The following is an 18,618-nucleotide window of genomic DNA, read 5'->3' as shown; positions in this document are numbered from 1 at the left end:
TTATATATGCACATGTTTTTACTTTCTTCCAGGATCAGAATGTGAGTTGTTCTCATCTTGTAAAAGTCAACCAACTTACTCTACCCATCATCTTTTGTCTTTTCTAGGATCTTTGTCTTTAAATTTATCTTCTCTATACATTAACTTTTCCCAATTTCAGCTGATTCTTTGCCTTCAGGCAAGGCGAGGCTCTCAGTTCTAAGTATTTTTTTCCAATGACTCAATTGACAACAACCTATCTTCAGTTCCTCATTGGAGTCTCAACTCATACTTGTTAGTCTCCTTTTTGGCTCTGTCATCAGGTTTCTGTCCCTGAACAATCAGTGTTTTTCTTCCATGTACACACCCTCATTGGCAATATCATCACTCATGGTTTTAACCAAAACCCATAAGCCCAATAGCATCAAATATGTATGTCCAGGTTAGACCTTGAATTTAACTTCCAGAATAGTTAATAGCATCTCAAACTCAACATAATAATGTGAAGTTTCACATCATTCCTCTTTTCCATATCTACTATTCACGTACAAAACCTCAGTTAATGAAACCTCTGTTTACAGAGAATCTGTGTACAGAGATGCTGACACCTCTGAGTCATCTTCCATGCTGCATTCTCCCTCACACCTAATTCATCAAATCCTGCTAAATACACTTTTGATCTATCTCTTCTTTGCTATAGCAACTGCACTAGGTCCAGACGACCATTATATCCTAGTTAAGACTATTGAAAGTAACCATTTAATTGGGCTCCTGGTCTTCATTCTTACCTATCTTTAATTCACCTTTGATACCACTGCTAGTAACAGCACATGAAAGCACATCTAATTTATATAAATAGAGAGTGATTTGAGTATATTTGAGTATATTTGAAAGTAGGTTCAAGGAGCAATTAATCATATTGTTATACCTGGTGAATAATCTGGAATGTCATTCTTCAGGTCACCAATAGAATGTGATTAGTTTGTAAAATAATTAGTTCTTCATCCCCATAGCTATACTCCTACAAACTGATTCCTTGGAAATCTAGCTCTGTACAAATGCTCCCTCTGACTAGAAGGAGGAAGATATTTTCTGAGCTGTTTTTAAAAGAGTTATTATATCTATTTGGCTAAGATATGGCTCAAAGTGCATGTATCCACCCCTCAACACCACTCCAGCAAGTAGAACTACTCTGGCTTTCATCACAGAATAAGTGATCCACTGACATACACTGTCACAGAAAATCTGTTTAAACTCCCCTTCTACTCCCACTCTTGGCTCTATTTGACAGTAAAGAAATTTGTCCTGGCCCAAGTATAATAGGATTAAAAGAACTTCTGGGCATGAAGTTAAGGAGGAAATAGAATGAGTTTTGATCTTGGGAACTGGAAATAGCTTTGGATTTAATCTGGGCATTGGGCTCATAGTTTAAAACAGATCACAAATCTTTCCTTAGTGTTTACAGAAGCAGAGAAAGGAAAGTACAGCTTTGCCTGGAAAGGACTGAGCTCAGAAAAGAAACAATAAGAAATTCTTGAGTTCCCTCCCAAGTTGAATAACTCTCCTAAGCTAGCTAAATCCTGAACCAGTATATTGCCCATCAAGAGTGAATACCCTTAAAAAATCAATCACATTGTTGAATAACAGTGTGTTATTAGACTGCGATAGGCTCTTCTACTGAGAAAAGAATCCTGGAAAAGATTAAACATCAAGATCACACTCCAACATTAGATACAGTTTCAGAAAAAAATTGCCCAAACTGACAAAGAGACTACTGGATATGCTTTTAGTGGTTTTATCTGAGTCTACCAGAGTGTATAGCTTTAACTGGCTTTCTGTTGGTTAGGCCATTTTACATGTCTGTAAAAGCAGAAGATAACATTTAAATGATAGTAGTCCAAATCAGTATGGCCCAGGAAAGATAGATAAAATTTATTTCTGCCCTCTAGAAAACAGAACACCAAATATTACCTATTATTGCTGTATGGAAAATTAGGCAGTTTTGCATCTAATTAATTTTGCAAATTAATTTCAGCATTTCTGAAGGCCTGACTGCCAAAATCTCCTCTGAATTGATTATAATATCTTAGTAGTTCCCTCATTACCTAATGAGTTAAATAAAAGTTTTGGCTCATGTTCATTTTATATGAGAGTCATGATGTTACTTTTTTGTATTATAAGTTAATAGCATCATAGTTAGAAGGAAACACTGGGAAGACCAATCAATAAATTCAGTGAACTCTCTGATAGGAAGGTACAAAAATTTTGTCACCTAGCCAGTGAATGGTGATTGACTGACTCACTTCATGCAGCTATCTATACGACAAGATGATGAAGGAAAATCTTGCCAAGCAAAATAATTTTACACTTCAGCTATCTAGATGTGTAGTATTTCTAAACATAGAAAGCTTTAATTTAGAGTTTGCCTAAAGGCAGCAGGTGCTGGATATTTCTCATCATTTGGTTTTTATGTGAATGTTTCTTGCCAGCAATGAAAATCCCCATTTTCTACTAGAGTGGTAAAATTTTTGGTAGAGGAAGTTTTGTGGTCAAGGTTAATGCTGATTGGAGTATACATTTCTAAATAGAAATTGCTTGGAGTATAATCACAAAACAATACAAATAAAGAAATCTTCCCTCTCCTCAAAATAGCTATCATCTCATGAGATTTAATCGAATGCAACTTGACTCAACAAACATTTTTTTATGTACCTACTCTAATGACTAAGGCAATGTATTATGTTCTATCAATGCTAAGAGAAATAGGTATTTTATCCACAGGAGCTCCAAATCAAGCAGGAGAGAATGAAATGCATAATTGTATGTAGAATGCAAGGTAGACTGTAAGAATTCTAACGCTGTATACCTCGTTTCATTTATAGATGATTAATTGATATGCTTTTTTTTTGCAATACTGTGGTGAGATGGTATTTATTCCTTTCTGTAAAATGTATACTCAGATGAATAAGAGAAATTCAAAACTAAGAGATCCCATCATTTGAGTATTCAGCATTTGTCCTGCATAGGAACCCATTTTGGTATCCCAGTGAATGAAGGAAGCAAGATAAGTTCTGAACAAGATGACGGGTGACTTCCTAAGTGGAACTGACCTTCCCAAATGACACTGAATTCATACTGTTCAGATGCTTGCTTGGTAATATAGTTTATGAATGTAGAGTTATCCCAAGTTATAATTTTTTTTAATTTTTAAGTTAAATCAAAACTAAAAAGAAAAATCCTTTTGTTTCAAAGAAGATCTCTGATGATAACTGTTAAGAGGCCATCACCACAAAGGAAAAATGGGGCTCATCAGACACAAAGCAAACAAGAATATGTTGTTGCCTCAACTTGCTTCACCATAATGAAAACATAACCAGAGCAAAGCTAGTATGATTGAGGAAAAACTAAATATGAAAAATCCTTGATCATGACAGACCCTTGAATGTAAAAAAAAAAAAAAATTATAATGGAGAAGCAGGTAACAAATTCATGGTTATAGACTAATGCAATCTGAAGTTTCACTTTTATCTGTAAATATTAATATTTTATTCAGATGTATGTAACGTAAAAAATAACACAGGATTTTTCTCGTGTATTTCTATCATTTTTACTACTTTTGAGAAAATTCAACTTGATTAAAATTTTCAAATCACTTCTCAATTTTCAAGAATGTCACTCACCTAAAAATTAATGAGTAGAGATGGGATGCAATCAGAACTATGCTCTAGGAAGATTATATTGGCTAAATTTTTTTCTTTTCTTTTTATTATTATTATTTTTTTAATCTTTATTTATTTATGATAGTCACACACAGAGAGAGAGAGGCAGAGACACAGGCAGAGGGAGAAGCAGGCTCCATGCACCGGGAGCCTGCCGTGGGATTCGATCCCGGGTCTCCAGGATCGCGCCCTGGGCCAAAGGCAGGCGCTAAACCGCTGTGCCACCCAGCCACCCAGGGATCCCCTATTATTATTATTTTTAATTGGAGTTCAATTTGCCAATATATAGCATATCACCCAGTGCTCATCCCGTCAAGTACCCCCCTCAGTGCCCGTCACCCACTCACCCCCACCCCCCGCCCACCTCCCCTTCCACTACTCCTTGTTTGTTTTCCAGAGTTAGGAGTCTCTCATGTTCTGTCTCCCTCACTGATATTTCCCACTCATTTTCTCTCCTTTCCCCTTTATTCCCTTTCACTCTTTTTTATATTCCCCAAATGACTGAGACCATATAATGATTGTCCTTCTCCGATTGACTTACTTCACTCAGCATAATACCCTCCAGTTCCACCCACGTCGAAGCAAATGGTTGGTATTTATCATTTCTAATGGCTGAGTAATATTCCATTGTATACATAGACCACATATTCTTTATCCATTCATTTTTTGATGGACACCGAGGCTCCTTCCACAGTTTGGTATTGTGGACATTGCTGCTAGAAACATTGGGATGCAGATGTTCTGGCATTTCACTGCATCAGTATCTTTGGGGTAAATCCCCAGCAGTGCAATTGCTGGGTCATAGGGCAGATCTATTTTTAATTCTTTGAGGAACTTCCACACAGTTTTCCAGAGTGGCTGCACCAGTTCACATTCCCACCAACAGTGCAAGAGGGTTCCCTTTTCTCCACATCCTCTCCAACATTTGTTGTTTCCTGTTTTGTTAATTTTCCCCATTCTCACTGGTGTGAGGTGGTATCTCATTTTGGTTTTGATTTGTATTTCCCTGATGGCTAGTGATGGGGAGCATTTTCTCACGTGCTTGTTGGCCATGTCTATGTCTTCCTCTGTGAAATTTCTGTTCATGTCTTTTTTCGCTAAATTTTCAAAGGAGTTGTTATGGTGGGTCAAGATTGAAGCTGGCAAAGGAGAGATCAAGAAGGGAGGAGAGAAAATGATGTCCACAGATTACAGTTTCTACAGCCAAGTTGGAGCCCAGCAGGGCTATAATGCTTGCACAGCTCAGCCCACTCTAGGATATGCACAGACAACCCAGGCATATGGGCAGCAAACTTATGGAACCTATGGACAGCCCACTGATGTCAGCTATACCCAGGCTCAAACCACTGCCACCTATGGGCAGTTTGTCTATGAAACTTCTTAGGGACAGCGTCCTGCTGGTTATACTACTCCATCTGCCCCTTCCCAGCCCCTACCCAAGTGTACAGTTAGTCTGTCCAGGGGTACAGTACTGGTGCTTATGATACCACCACTGCTACAGTCACTACCACCCTGGCCTCCTATGTAGCTCAGTCTGCATATGGCACTCAGCCTGCTTATCCAGCCTACGGGCAGCAGCCAGTGGCGACTGCACTTGCAAGACCACAGGATGGTAACAAACATGCTGACACTAGTCAACCTCGGTGTAGCACAGGGGTACAACTAGCCCACCCTAGGATATGAACAGAGCAACCGTAGTATCCCCAGGTACCTGGGAGCTACTCCATGCAGCGTTAGGGCACCACCATATTATCCTCCAAATAGCCAACTAGTTATGATCAGAGCAGTTGCTCTCAGCAGAACACCTATGGGGCAGCCAAGCAGCTATGGAAAGTAGAATATCTATGGTCAACAAATCAGCTACAGGCAGCAGCCACCCACTAGTTATACCCCCCAAACTGGATCCTATAGCCAGGCTCTGAGTTTACCTTAATTCCAAAGCCAGACAAAGACCCCGCCAAAAAGGAGAATTACAGACCAATATCCCTGATGAACATGGATGCAAAAATTCTCAACAAGATACTGGCCAATAGGATCCAACAGTACATTAAGAAAATTATTCACCATGACCAAATAGGATTTATCCCTGGGACACAAGGCTGGTTCAACACCCGTAAAACAATCAATGTGATTCATCATATCAGCAAGAGAAAAACCAAGAACCATATGATCCTCTCATTGGATGCAGAGAAAGCATTTGACAAAATACAGCATCCATTCCTGATCAAAACTCTTCAGAGTGTAGGGATAGAGGGAACATTCCTCGACATCTTAAAAGCCATCTATGAAAAGCCCACAGCAAATATCATTCTCAATGGGGAAGCACTGGGAGCCTTTCCCCTAAGATCAGGAACAAGACAGGGATGTCCACTCTCACCACTGCTATTCAACATAGTACTGGAAGTCCTAGCCTCAGCAATCAGACAACAAAAAGACATTAAAGGTATTCAAATTGGCAAAGAAGAAGTCAAACTCTCCCTCTTCGCCGATGACATGATACTCTACATAGAAAACCCAAAAGTCTCCACCCCAAGATTGCTAGAACTCATACAGCAATTCGGTAGCGTGGCAGGATACAAAATCAATGCCCAGAAGTCAGTGGCATTTCTATACACTAACAATGAGACTGAAGAAAGAGAAATTAAGGAGTCAATCCCATTTACAATTGCACCCAAAAGCATAAGATACCTAGGAATAAACCTCACCAAAGATGTAAAGGATCTATACCCTCAAAACTATAGAACACTTCTGAAAGAAATTGAGGAAGACACAAAGAGATGGAAAAATATTCCATGCTCATGGATTGGCAGAATTAATATTGTGAAAATGTCAATGTTACCCAGGGCAATATACACGTTTAATGCAATCCCTATCAAAATACCATGGACTTTCTTCAGAGAGTTAGAACAAATTATTTTAAGATTTGTGTGGAATCAGAAAAGACCCCGAATAGCCAGGGGAATTTTAAAAAAGAAAACCATATCTGGGGGCATCACAATGCCAGATTTCAGGTTGTACTACAAAGCTGTGGTCATCAAGACAGTGTGGTACTGGCACAAAAACAGACACATAGATCAGTGGAACAGAATAGAGAATCCAGAAGTGGACCCTGAACTTTATGGGCAACTAATATTCGATAAAGGAGGAAAGACTATCCATTGGAAGAAAGACAGTCTCTTCAATAAATGGTGCTGGGAAAATTATATAGCCAATAGAGCAGCAGGTACAGGAAGCAGAATTCATTCTGACAGGACCACCCCAAGAACATGGGTGTTTATGGGTAGGAGTCTGGAGGATTTTCCAGACCAGGAGAGAATTGGAGCATGAGTGGTCCTGATAATGGGAGGCAGGGGAAGAAGGAGATTTGACTGTGGAAGCATGAGCAGTGGACAGGAAGGAGGACTGAGTAGAACGGGTGCTGGAGAGCGGGGTGGCTTCAATAAGCCAAGTGGATCCATACGGGAAGAACCAGATCTTGATCTAGGCCCCACTGTGGATCCAGATAAAGATTCTGACAACAGTGCAAGGCTTAAATGACAATATGACTCTAGACAATCTGGCATACTTCTTTAAACTGTGTGGAGTTATTAGGAGGAACAAGAGAATTGGACAACCCATGAGCCATATCTACTTGGGTAAGGAAACAGGAAAACCCAAAGGTGATTGATGTAACAGTGTCCTACAAAGACCCACCAACTGCCAAGGCTGCTATGGAGTGGTTTGATGTGAGAGATTTCCAAGGGACCAAAAGTAAGATTTCTCTTGCTGGGAAGATGCTTCTGATGAATTGCATGTTGGGTGGTATGCCTCCTCGTGAGGGGAGAAGGATGTTGCCACTACTCCGCAGAGGTCCAGGAAGCCCAGGAGATCCTGGGAGCCCCAATGGGTCACATGGGAGGCTGTGGGGTGGAGAGAGAGAACTTTCCCCCAGGAGGGCCCCAGAGTTCCTGAGGGAACTCATCCGAAGGAGGAAACATCTAGCATGGAACATGCTAGACTGGAAACTGACAGTGCTCCAGTACAGGGTGTGGAAACCAGAACTTTGCCTGGAGAACAGAATGCCATTAATGTTAAGGCTCTGAAGCCTGAAGACTTCCTTCCACCACCCTTTCCACCCCTGGGGAGTTAACATGGCAGAGGCGGCCCCGGTGGCCTGTGGGGAGTAAGGGGAGGCCTCAGGGACCACAGTGGGTACAACGTTCAGAGGTGGTCCTGGTGCAGAAAGAAGTGGCTTCCATGGTGGCCCCAGCCATGGACCAATGTGAATTTGCAGGAGGAAGATGAGGTGGCTCTGGTGCGACCCTTGGACTTCTGATGGAAGAGATGGGAGAGAGAAGAGGCAGGTATGGAGGACGGAGGAAAAATGGATAAAGGCAAGCACTGCTGTCAGGAACACAGAGACCCACTCCAACCAGGCGCAGAGATCCCGCAGAGCTGCAGGGACTACCAGATTTATTTTTTAAGCCAGAAAATGTTTTAAATTTATAATTCCATACTTACAATATTGGCAACAACATTATGATTATTCCTTGTCTATACTTTAGTATTTTTTACCATTCGTGAAGAAACATTAAAGCAACTGAAATGGTAGTGTGTCTAACTTTCTCCCCCTTCTTTTAAAGTCCATCATTTAAACAATGGGAACTCATTATGAGTATGCTCAGTATCACTGTAGAGAACCAAGAGGGCCTCTGTCACAGTATTCATTGTTGTGATGTTTTGTTTTCTTTTGTTTTAAAATAAAATTCCAAACAGTCACAAACAATTAAAAAAACCCAACAACACTGAAGCTGGAAAAAGCCACTAGGAGACTATTCAATGTCTAAGTAAAAAATAAAGAATACCCACTGTAGGAGAGATTTTGTGGAAATGAATAGACTTTTCCTTTTTTTTTTTAAGATTTTATTTATTTATTCATGAGAGACACATAGAGAGAGGCAGAGACATAGGCAGAGGGAGAAGCAGCCTTCCCATGGGGGGCCTGATGTGGGACTCATTCCAGGACCCCGGGATCATGACCTGAGTAAAAGGCAGACACTCAACCACTGAGCCACCCAGATGCCCCGAAGCCTTGTTTCTGAAATTACAGATGCTAGTGTTTTTGTCTTTCAGAATTAATTATAATTGTTTATTTTAAAAAAAATTTAACCTACCGACATTCTCCCAATAGTAAACTAGTATTTTTGAATGTCATCTTTAACCTGAGCCTGCTTCAATTTATAACACATCAAAAGCTTGCCATATTTGGTTCTAAACAACTGTACTGATTTTTACAATGGCCTTTTAAAATTACAATTGCCAGGTGTTTTGGCTAAGGAACTTGTCATCTGAGCACCCTAATGCTTCCCTTCTACCATTACATAGATCTGAAAATTAATGGAAGAGTACCTGAAATTAATGGAATAGGCTTCTGGTCTCATTAAACTCTAAAAATATTCTTAATTAGAATTTTTACTTTTAATATTGACTTTCCCACTCTTCTGTATATAAATTCTTGTCGTAGCTCAAGTATCACTCACATGTGCCAAAAGGCTAGTGAAAGTCTTTTGTATACCAGGCTTAAAACAAGACAAAAACTAAATCTGAAAAAGATTTAAATAATCCAGCTCTTACTTCCTTTTTAATCTTATCCTCAGGGGATACCTTGCACCCCTGTGGTAGAGTTGTTCACTTTTGTTATTTAGTAAACATTTACTGAGTACTTACTATATGTATTTGACACTTGATTTCACAGATAACCTGGTCTTTAGGACCTTATGGTCCAAGAAAAGCTGCCATTTACTGAAGGCTCACTCTGTGCCAGCCTAAAAGCTAAGCACTTCAAATGCATTACTCATTTAATCCTTGCTACTACTCCAAGAAGGGGAAATTATACCCACTGACATATGAGAAGACTGAGGTTTAAGATCCTCAAATAACTTGACGGAAAGCACATAACTTGAAAGTGGTAGAACTGGATTCACAGCAGTCCATGCGACTTTAAAGCCTGTGCTCTATCAATTACCAACTACAGAACTGCATCATTAGTGGGAAAGAGAGTTGAATGGGGAAGTGGGCCACAGAGGTGAGGGCTGGATTTCATCAGGATAGGATTCTTGAGGGGTGCCTAGGTGGCTTGGCCAGTTAGGTGTCTGCCTTTGGCTCAGGTCATGATCCTGGGGTCCTGGGACTGAGTTCTGGATCAGGCTCCCTGCTTGATGGGCAGCCTGCTTCTCCCTCTCCATCACTTGTGCTCTCATGTGCTCTCTCTCTCTCAAATAAATGAATAAAAAACAAAACAAAACAAAACCCAGATAGGATACATGAGCTGAGCCTGACACTTAAAGAAACTTTCTTCCACACTGGGTAGAGATTTTGGTCACTCCAGGAAGCAGCAGGAGCACACTAAGTGTGAAATAGTAACTTCTGGGAGCTTTATGGAGAACTAAGGAGACTAGGACATGAGGAACTGCATATACACTGTGGAGTCTGGAGAGAAGACAGAAACCATATCCTGTTCTAAAGAGTTTTAACTTTATCACAAAGGCCCTGGAAGTGTTCTAAGCAGGAAGTTATGTGGTGAGATTGACCACACCTCTACCCAGTAAGAAGCTGTCATGTAAGGGATGGGGGGGAAGCATGCAAAAGAGATTTGAAAATAATGAGCACTAATATATCTTTTTTTTTAAGATTTTATTTTATCTATTCATGAGAGACACACACAGAGAGAGGCAGAGACATAGGCAGAGAGAGAAGCAGGCTCCATGCAGGGAGCCCAATGTGGGACTTGATCCTGGGACTCCAAGATCATGCCCTGGGCCGAAGGCAGGTGCGCTCAGCCGCTGAGCCACCCAGGCGTCCCAAGCACTAATACATCAATGACATATTAAGAAGTTTGATTTAGTGTGCATCACACAGAATACTTCAGTGCTTGAGAGAATGCACAGAAAGGATTGATTAAGGCCAGGTATGGTTAATAAGGAAAGGTTTCCTAGAAAAGCTTTGTTGGGAGCCTGAGAAACATGAATAGATAATATAAGGACAGAAAGAAACATCTAGTTGGAAGCAGTAAAGCCAAAAAACAAGAAGGAGCAAGTTACATGTGAGCAGGAGAGTGGGGCTGGTAAAGAATGAGTTGGAATATAAGAATGGAAGATAAAATTAATTTATGTTATCTAATTCATTTGGCAATGATGGAGAAAATGGTTGTTATTTCAATACAGAAACAGCAATGTTTCCAGAGAGATTTTAATCAATCTTGTAGTCACATTACTATATCGGTTAGCCCCTTGAGAAAATTCTCACTTAAAATGCATATGTAGGGATCCCTGGGTGGCTCAGCGGTTTAGTGCCTACCTTCAGCCCAGGGTGTGATCCTGGAGTCCCAGGATTGAGTCCCACATCGGGGTCCCTGCATGGAATCTGCTTCTCCCTCTGCCTTTGTCTCTGCCTCTCTCTGTGTGTCTCTTTTGAATAAATAAATAAAATCTTTAAAAATAAAATAAAATAAAATGCATATGTAAGGGTGCTTGGGTGGTACAGTCTGTTAAGTGTCTGACTCTTGGTTTCTGCTCATTTTGGAATCTCAAGGTCATGGGATCCAGTCCCCTACAGGGCTCCACACCCAGTGTGCTTGCCACACTCTCTCCATCTCCCTCTGCGCCTCCATCCCCATGCTCTTCCATGTGCATGCTCTCTCTAATAAATAAATCTTTAAAAAAAGATGCATATGTAAACACGTTAACAAAAACCTGTTAAGTGATTTCAGTTCTTTGTGAGACATAAGGTGACTAAAATAGATCCTGATTTTAAGGAGTTAAGAGATAAAGCTTACCACACATCCATAGATGCATATGACAACATAGGCCTTTACAAGTGTATGTTTACATTGACTTGTACGAAATAAAACAGGAAGTGGACTGTGTAGTAAGTACATAGAAAGTAGTATTGTTCCCTGGAGAAAAGACTTATAGTAAGCACTGGTGATTTTTTCTTGGTGATATTGAGAGTTGGTTGTATAAACTTTCCCCACAGCTTATGGGGAAAGGTGTTATCATCTAAGAAATTCTTATCTCAGTTAAGGAGGAATCTGCCAAAACCTAGAAAAAGCTCAAGAAGTTTCCTTCTGCTGAGTCATGAGAAAACGCATGATATCTCAGAAAGGAACATGAATTACATTTCTAGTAACTTGGAAGCCCGAAGGCTTTGGTGGCAGGGTTTTTGGATGGTACAGGTGGAGTTGTCATCTCTTTAACCAAAAAATGCACTTTGGAGACAAAGATACACTTGGAATTGAATCCATCCAGATGATATCAAAAAACTTAATTGTATTTTCTAGGCTATGGCTCCTCATTTCAGAATGATGGATGTCAGAGAAGGAACAAGGAGCAGTAGAAAATGAAAAGATCTAAAGTTCGGGTTTTTCCATATGCTCCTTCCTATAGGAAGGCACTTAATTTACTTTTATCATCTTTATCATTTTAGGTTATTTTTAGTTTGAGTGAAAAGAGGGAAAGCATACTTCTATACCTGAAAATATCACAAACATACAGACAGGAAGGTTTGATAGGCCATAGATGCAATTGCATTGTTTGAAAAGAAAAACCTAATAAATAGGATGTATTGTAAGATATTAATGTAAATTCTTACACCTAGGTTCAGAAATTAGTTGGACAAGTACAGAAAGACAGAAAACTGGCTTAACTGCATTTTAGGTAAAAACAAACACCTGGGTGGCTAAAGTTGGTTTTACAATTCTATACAAGCCAACTGTGTGATGTGGCAGCCAAAAATATCTAATGAACCCTCAGATTGCATTAGCAAAATTATAGTGGCCAGGGAAAGCAAAGTAATAATTCTCTGGCTCTTTGCTCAGGCCAGACCACATCTGGAGTTATGTATTAATTTCTAGGCCCACTGACAGTTAATTACAGTACACCCCAGGAACATGATTAGTTGTTCAGCTTATGGAAACCATGAGGTATGAAGAACAGTTAGAAGGAACTGTGTTTAATGTAGGAGACAAGATATTCACAAAAAGTGCCTTAAAGTCTGAATGACTGTCATATAGCAAAGAGTTTTTATTTACACAGCATAGCTTTTGAATAGTGATTAATGCCAATCTAGGGGCAAATTTCATGGAAAAATATGTTGGGTCAACATTAGAGATATTTGTTTAAAAATCTGAACTGTCCTTCAATACATGGGTTACTTTATGAAGTCGTTACAGGAAACTTAAAATATTCTAGATATAGTTGAATATCTGCAACATGTGCTTGAGTCAGCTATTACCAGTGTATGAAAGCTTATTGTTAAATGTTTAGGACCTTTGCCAGCTGGTTTGGTAGCCTGAAATCAGAAAACTGGAAATATTTACACTAGAGAAATTGGTAAAAAGTATAAATTAGTATTTTTTCTTTTGAGATCCAGCTTACCAGCATACCCCTGCATTTTGAGAGATGTCAGTGTAATAGATAAAAAGTTTTCACTCTTCCGAATCTAAAAGCCTATGGATATATTAATATATAGCAGAATATAATCTGAGTTTTAAAATAAAATAAAAAAGAAGTCATATGGGTAGTAAACCCAGGGAAATTTATAAAAAGATGTTAGAGGTAAAATGTCAAGAATAAAAGAAGAATAAATACTAGTGGATTATATTCTACAGGACCAGGGAAAAACAGCATTAGGGAGAACTTTACAAATATTTTGAATTTTTGAGATTTGTCATTTTAAGAAGAAAAGCATATCTTAGACATATCTGTTTTTTTTTTCTTTTTTAGAAATAGATATATTAAGGAACAAATGAGTAAAGTTTATATCCAGAAATTGCCAAGCAGTTTAACTATAAATTTTGAGTCTAGAATAATTAGCTTTCAAAACTGCAAATATATTTCACTGTATTTTTTATAGTTAATGTAAATGCTATCTGAGATCATTGCTTCTGTAACATGAGTTTATATTCTTCATTCTATAACTTAGGGATGGGCTAATTATTCCTACATTTAATCATAAACATAAATTACCTTAATTCCAGGGGTATTTAAGATTCTTTTCATATGGGTGGCCCTTTTGATATGTAGTTAATTAGTGCCTGGCTTGTATGTTTTTTGTTGAAATAGCCATAATACGATGTTCAATAAAAACAAAGCTCTGTAGTCCCTCATGCTATAAAAATTTAACTATCTCATGTTTCAAGGTGCAATAGCTTTGAAATTTAAAAAAAAGGTAATACTTCTCAAATGTCGTTAGTTTTGTGCGACATTTTAATAGACTCTTACAGATATTTTATTTCAAAATGGAAAGAAAGTTTTTCCAATTTGAAAACATTTCTTTCCTATTTTCCATCATATAGCATAGAAATAAAAACACAAAACTCCGTATTTATCTCTTCTTTCTTTGAGTAGCTATATATGATACTATGTATATGCTCCTGGTAGAGTAATGACTGAGTTAACACTATGACTCACATGTTATAATTATTTTTACATCAAATAAAATTCAAATATTTATTAGAGCCTTATGAGCAAGGTCTGTGTCTCATTCATTTTTGTGCACACATAAACACATACACAGAACAATTTACAAAAATATGCGTTCAGTACATACTTTAAAACATCTTTGTTTTTCATTCTTCTTTTAAAGATTTTATTTTTATTTTATTTATTTATTTATTTATTTATTTATTTATTTATTTATTTATTCATGAGAGAGAGAAGCAGAGACACAGGCAGAGGGCAAGCTCCCATGCAGGGAGCCTGACGTGGGACTCGATCCCAGGTCTCCAGGATTAGGCCCTGGGCTGCAGGCGGCGCTAAACCGCTGAGCCACCCGGGCTGCCCTCTTTTAAATATTTTATTTATTTATTTGAGAGAGAGAGTGAGAGAGAATATGAGCTGCGGGGCAGTGGCAGAGGGAGAGGGAGAAGCAGGCTCCCCACTGAGCAGGTAGCCCAATGCCAACTGGATCACAGGACTTTGGGATCATGACCTGAGTCAAAGGCAGGCAGTTAACCAACTGAGCCACCCAGGCACCTCTAAAAAATATCTTTGATTGAGGAAGTTAGTTTACTCAAGATTCTATTAAATAATACAAGCAACATGCTTTTTTTGTCGGTGGTGGTATATTCAGAAGCAACATAAGTCCATTCCTCTATTATTTTCCCATAGTCTGTGAGTGCTAACTTTCTGTCATCTTCATTAAAAGTGCTGATTTTAAATTTATAGATACAAGTTAAGCCATGATTTTTTTTGTAGAATGGAATTTTGAAAAAATATTATGTTTAATAGGATCCAAAATAAATATATTTGCAATCAATCCATCAAAAGAATAAATTGTAAGACAAATAATGCACACACATATATAAGTATATATATGTGATACATAACTATATATATATATATATATATTTATTTATTCATTCAACGAATATTTTAAGAGTGCCTACTGTAAGCCAGGTACTGTTTTAAGGAACTCTGATACATCAGACAACAACAACAACAAAAAAAGAGAAAGATGCTGATCTAACAGAGTTTTCATTTTAGTAGAGGAGGTAACCACTGAACAGTACATATAATTTTTAGAAAGTGATTAATATTTTTTGTAAGAAGGTAATGTTTACCATGAAAGAAGGAAAGAAGGAAGGAAGGAAGGAAGGAAGGAAGGAAGGAAGGAAGGAAGGAAGGAAAGAAAGAAAGAAAGAAAGAAAGAAAGAAAGAAAGAAAGAAAGAGAGAGAAAGAAAGAGAGAGAAAGAAAGAAAGAAAGAAAGAAAGAAAGAAAGAAAGAAAGAAAGAAAGAAAGAAAAGGTAAAAGGGCAAGTACAAATAGGAGTATCAATTTCATGACTATTTCAGACAGTAGTTTGAACCTGAGATTCCACATAACTTTTTGGGTAGAGTCAGCAGGATTCCTGGCAGAATAAATGTGAAGTGTGGGAAAAGGGGTCATGAATGGTGCTATTGTTTTTGGCCAGAACAATTATAAAGTGATGGATGGTGTTACTGTCAACTGAGTTGTGGAAAGCTATGCTTGTGGCAAGTTTGGGAGGGAAGCACATTAAGAGCATGAATTAGGAAATTCCAAAATAGATGTGAGCAAGAATAAGCCCACCACACACCATAAAATGACCTAGATTTCAGACCACAGAATAAATATAAGAGGTGACAAACTTTGTCCCAGTGAAATGGAACAGACCCACCGTCTTCTCGTTGGTTACCACAGAACGGTAACTAACACATATTTATATTAATTGACATAACTTATAGGATGTCTGACAACATTTCTCTTTGCATTTTTAAAAATATTACACGTGTGGTTAAGAAGCTATCCTTCCTGTGGCATAAAATTCCAAGAGGAAGGCCTTCTTCAGGGGAGGTTGAATATCCCTACAGCGTTAGAGCTAAGGATTCAGGGTATCTACCATTTAACTGTGCTCTTTCCCACTTCTGCTGGTTTTCAACTTTGTGTGGGCTGTGAACTTTCCTCACCAGGTAAAAAATGTCATTAGTTTTCACCTTAATTGAGGCGCAATTTATGATTTTATTGACTGAAATTGGAATTAAGCTGATCTTTATATCGTCAATAAAAAACAACTTGTTGAGCAAACCAATTCCATACCAAGAACAAAGAATCTTTTCAATCTACTGAAGGGAGCAAAGGTTTCTTGAGCACATTACAGTCCAGAACAACACGCAGGTGAAAGTATACCTTGTTCTAAGCAGCGCAGGGGTGCAAAAAGTAAACACTTCATGATTCCACCAGCCCCCTAACTGTTCACAGAGCAGATGACAGTCAAGAGGAAGGTTTTTCTAGGAAGAATAACCTTCCCTGGTGTCAGAAGTAGTAATTAATTCTAACAATGTGATTGTAAGAGGAGAGTGTAGCTCAGGTAAGCCCGAGATTAGTTGTAACAATTGCTTTTCTTTATTAAAATTATTTCTCTGCTAGACATTTATTCTAGTTTGAGTTCCTATATCATAAAACCAATTAACAATCAGTTACACTAGGTTGGGCAAAGGTAGCACAACTCTATTCTTTTGCACTTCTACTTTTTGGATTCTTCTTTTTTTTTTTTTTTAAGATTTTATTTTACTTTTGCAAGTAATCTCCACACTCAAAGTGGGGCTCGAACTCACAACCCCGAGATCAAGAGTCATGTTCTCTACCGACTAAGCCAGCCAGGAGCCCCCATTACCTTTTGGATTCTATCTGAAGATTTGTTTTTGTTTTGTTTCCTAGATGAAGTTGGGCAGATTCCATCGTTTTTAGAAAACATTTAAATAACAAAAAATGTAGGCCTTTCTCATTAAAAATACACGCCACCATCCAATTTAAATGTCTCTCCTACTTGAGCTTGTACATGTCAGAGGCTGCACGGGGGAAAGTCATGATCAACTTCATTCTTTTTCTCTGATGTACTTCTGAAGTCACTCTCTGGTACTTCTTGCCTTACATTTCTGGTCTCCACGGCATCAAGTTCTGGGGAGTAGAGGATTGGTGAAGGGGCAAAAATGGCTTTACTGTGATGGATTCAGTTGTAACTTAATGTTGGGTCTTTGTATTGGATGCTGGCTTTTTTCCCCATGGGATGCTCCTCCACCCCCTCACCCCCACCCCCTCCCAGCATCCCCTGCTGCCACTTTAATGTTGAAAGGTAATGGTTGCTCCAGGGATGCAGCTTGCTCCTAGCGCTCAAGAAAGCTGACTGCATCAATTGCCAGATCTGTGTTTAGTAACTTCATGGTGGTAACTTGAAATCGACCACAGTGGGAATAGTTACATAATGGAAATTGGCAAATGCTACAAATCAGAGCTTTTAAAAATTTTGGGGGGAGGCAGGAGCAGGAGTGGGGGGAGTACCTGGCGATTATTAAGTCATACTAGCACATCAATTCATATATCAGTTCCTCGGGCCTCCTCAGCTAGACTTTTGTTCAAAAGCTCTTTTTGAGAGTGATGGTACATACCAAGCATTGTTCTCCTTAGAAGTATAACATAAATTGTCAGAGTTCTTTTAAAAAGTTCCTTACTTTGGAGGAATAGGAAGGGAAATAGAATTCTAGCACAAGTAATGTCAAGTCTTTTTCCCAAATCTCCCACTACCGGAAACCACTGTTGATAAAGTGATGGACTGGTGTTCAATTGCACTTTCTTCAGCATTTCTCGTAATACGTAGACTTTTTCTTTCTTTCTTTCTTTTTCTTTCTTTCTTTCTTTCTTTCTTTCTTTCTTTCTTTCTTTCTTTCTTTCTTTCTTTCTTTCATCTCTGTCTAGTGCCTGTTTTAATTTTAGTGGGGTTTGAGAAGGGCAGAGAGATAAACCATATTATCAAATGGCCACTCTCATTCTGTAAGTCTCACTTCTGGCGCTTTAAAATTAGAATAACTTAATCTGCTTGCTGGGCTTTTTGTGAAGATTAAAAGTTAAAATTCATATAAAGAACTTAGTGCCATGCCTGAAACTGGCCTATAAATAAATGACTTACTTTACAATGCTGAACAGTGGAAAATATAGTAGTTGCTTTGTTTTAGATGTGGCAAATAATACTATCTCTGAGGCAAATAACACACATTATTATTGTTGTTATTATTATCATAAATAGCTCCCATATATATTATATATATAGCTATATTAAAAGTTTTAAATCTCTGAAGAGTTATTTTAATAACAATTGCTATCTGCTAAAAGTTTTAAGAAGCATTTTTTCCTTTTTACCTAATAGGAAAAAAGTGAATGATGGTTCAATTTCTTTATAGGGTAGTTAATTACTTTATTTTATAAAGTACTACAACTAGCCACGACTGGAACACTTATTGTTATTTCCTGCTTTGGCAGGAACTGGCTATAAACCTTTTTATCCTCTTCACAGAATCCCATATACATTAGATTTTCAATACATAATTCATAAAAAATTAATTACTCAATATTAAAATTGAGAACACC

At 38.3% G+C, this 18,618-nt stretch overlaps 1 long non-coding RNA gene and 1 pseudogene across 5 annotated transcripts in view; one reads left to right on the top strand and one right to left on the bottom strand.

Annotated features, from left to right (window-relative positions):
* The window catches only part of LOC144282265 (uncharacterized), a 126,423-nt gene that overhangs the window by 62,565 nt on the left and 45,240 nt on the right, over positions 1-18,618 (bottom strand). The window lies entirely within an intron of this gene.
* On the top strand, positions 4,873-8,178 carry LOC144282700 (RNA-binding protein EWS-like; annotated as a pseudogene).

This window comes from Canis aureus, chromosome 13 (assembly GCF_053574225.1).
Source record: "Canis aureus isolate CA01 chromosome 13, VMU_Caureus_v.1.0, whole genome shotgun sequence".
NCBI lineage: Eukaryota > Metazoa > Chordata > Mammalia > Carnivora > Canidae > Canis > Canis aureus.
This window is presented reverse-complemented; position numbering and strand designations above follow the sequence as displayed.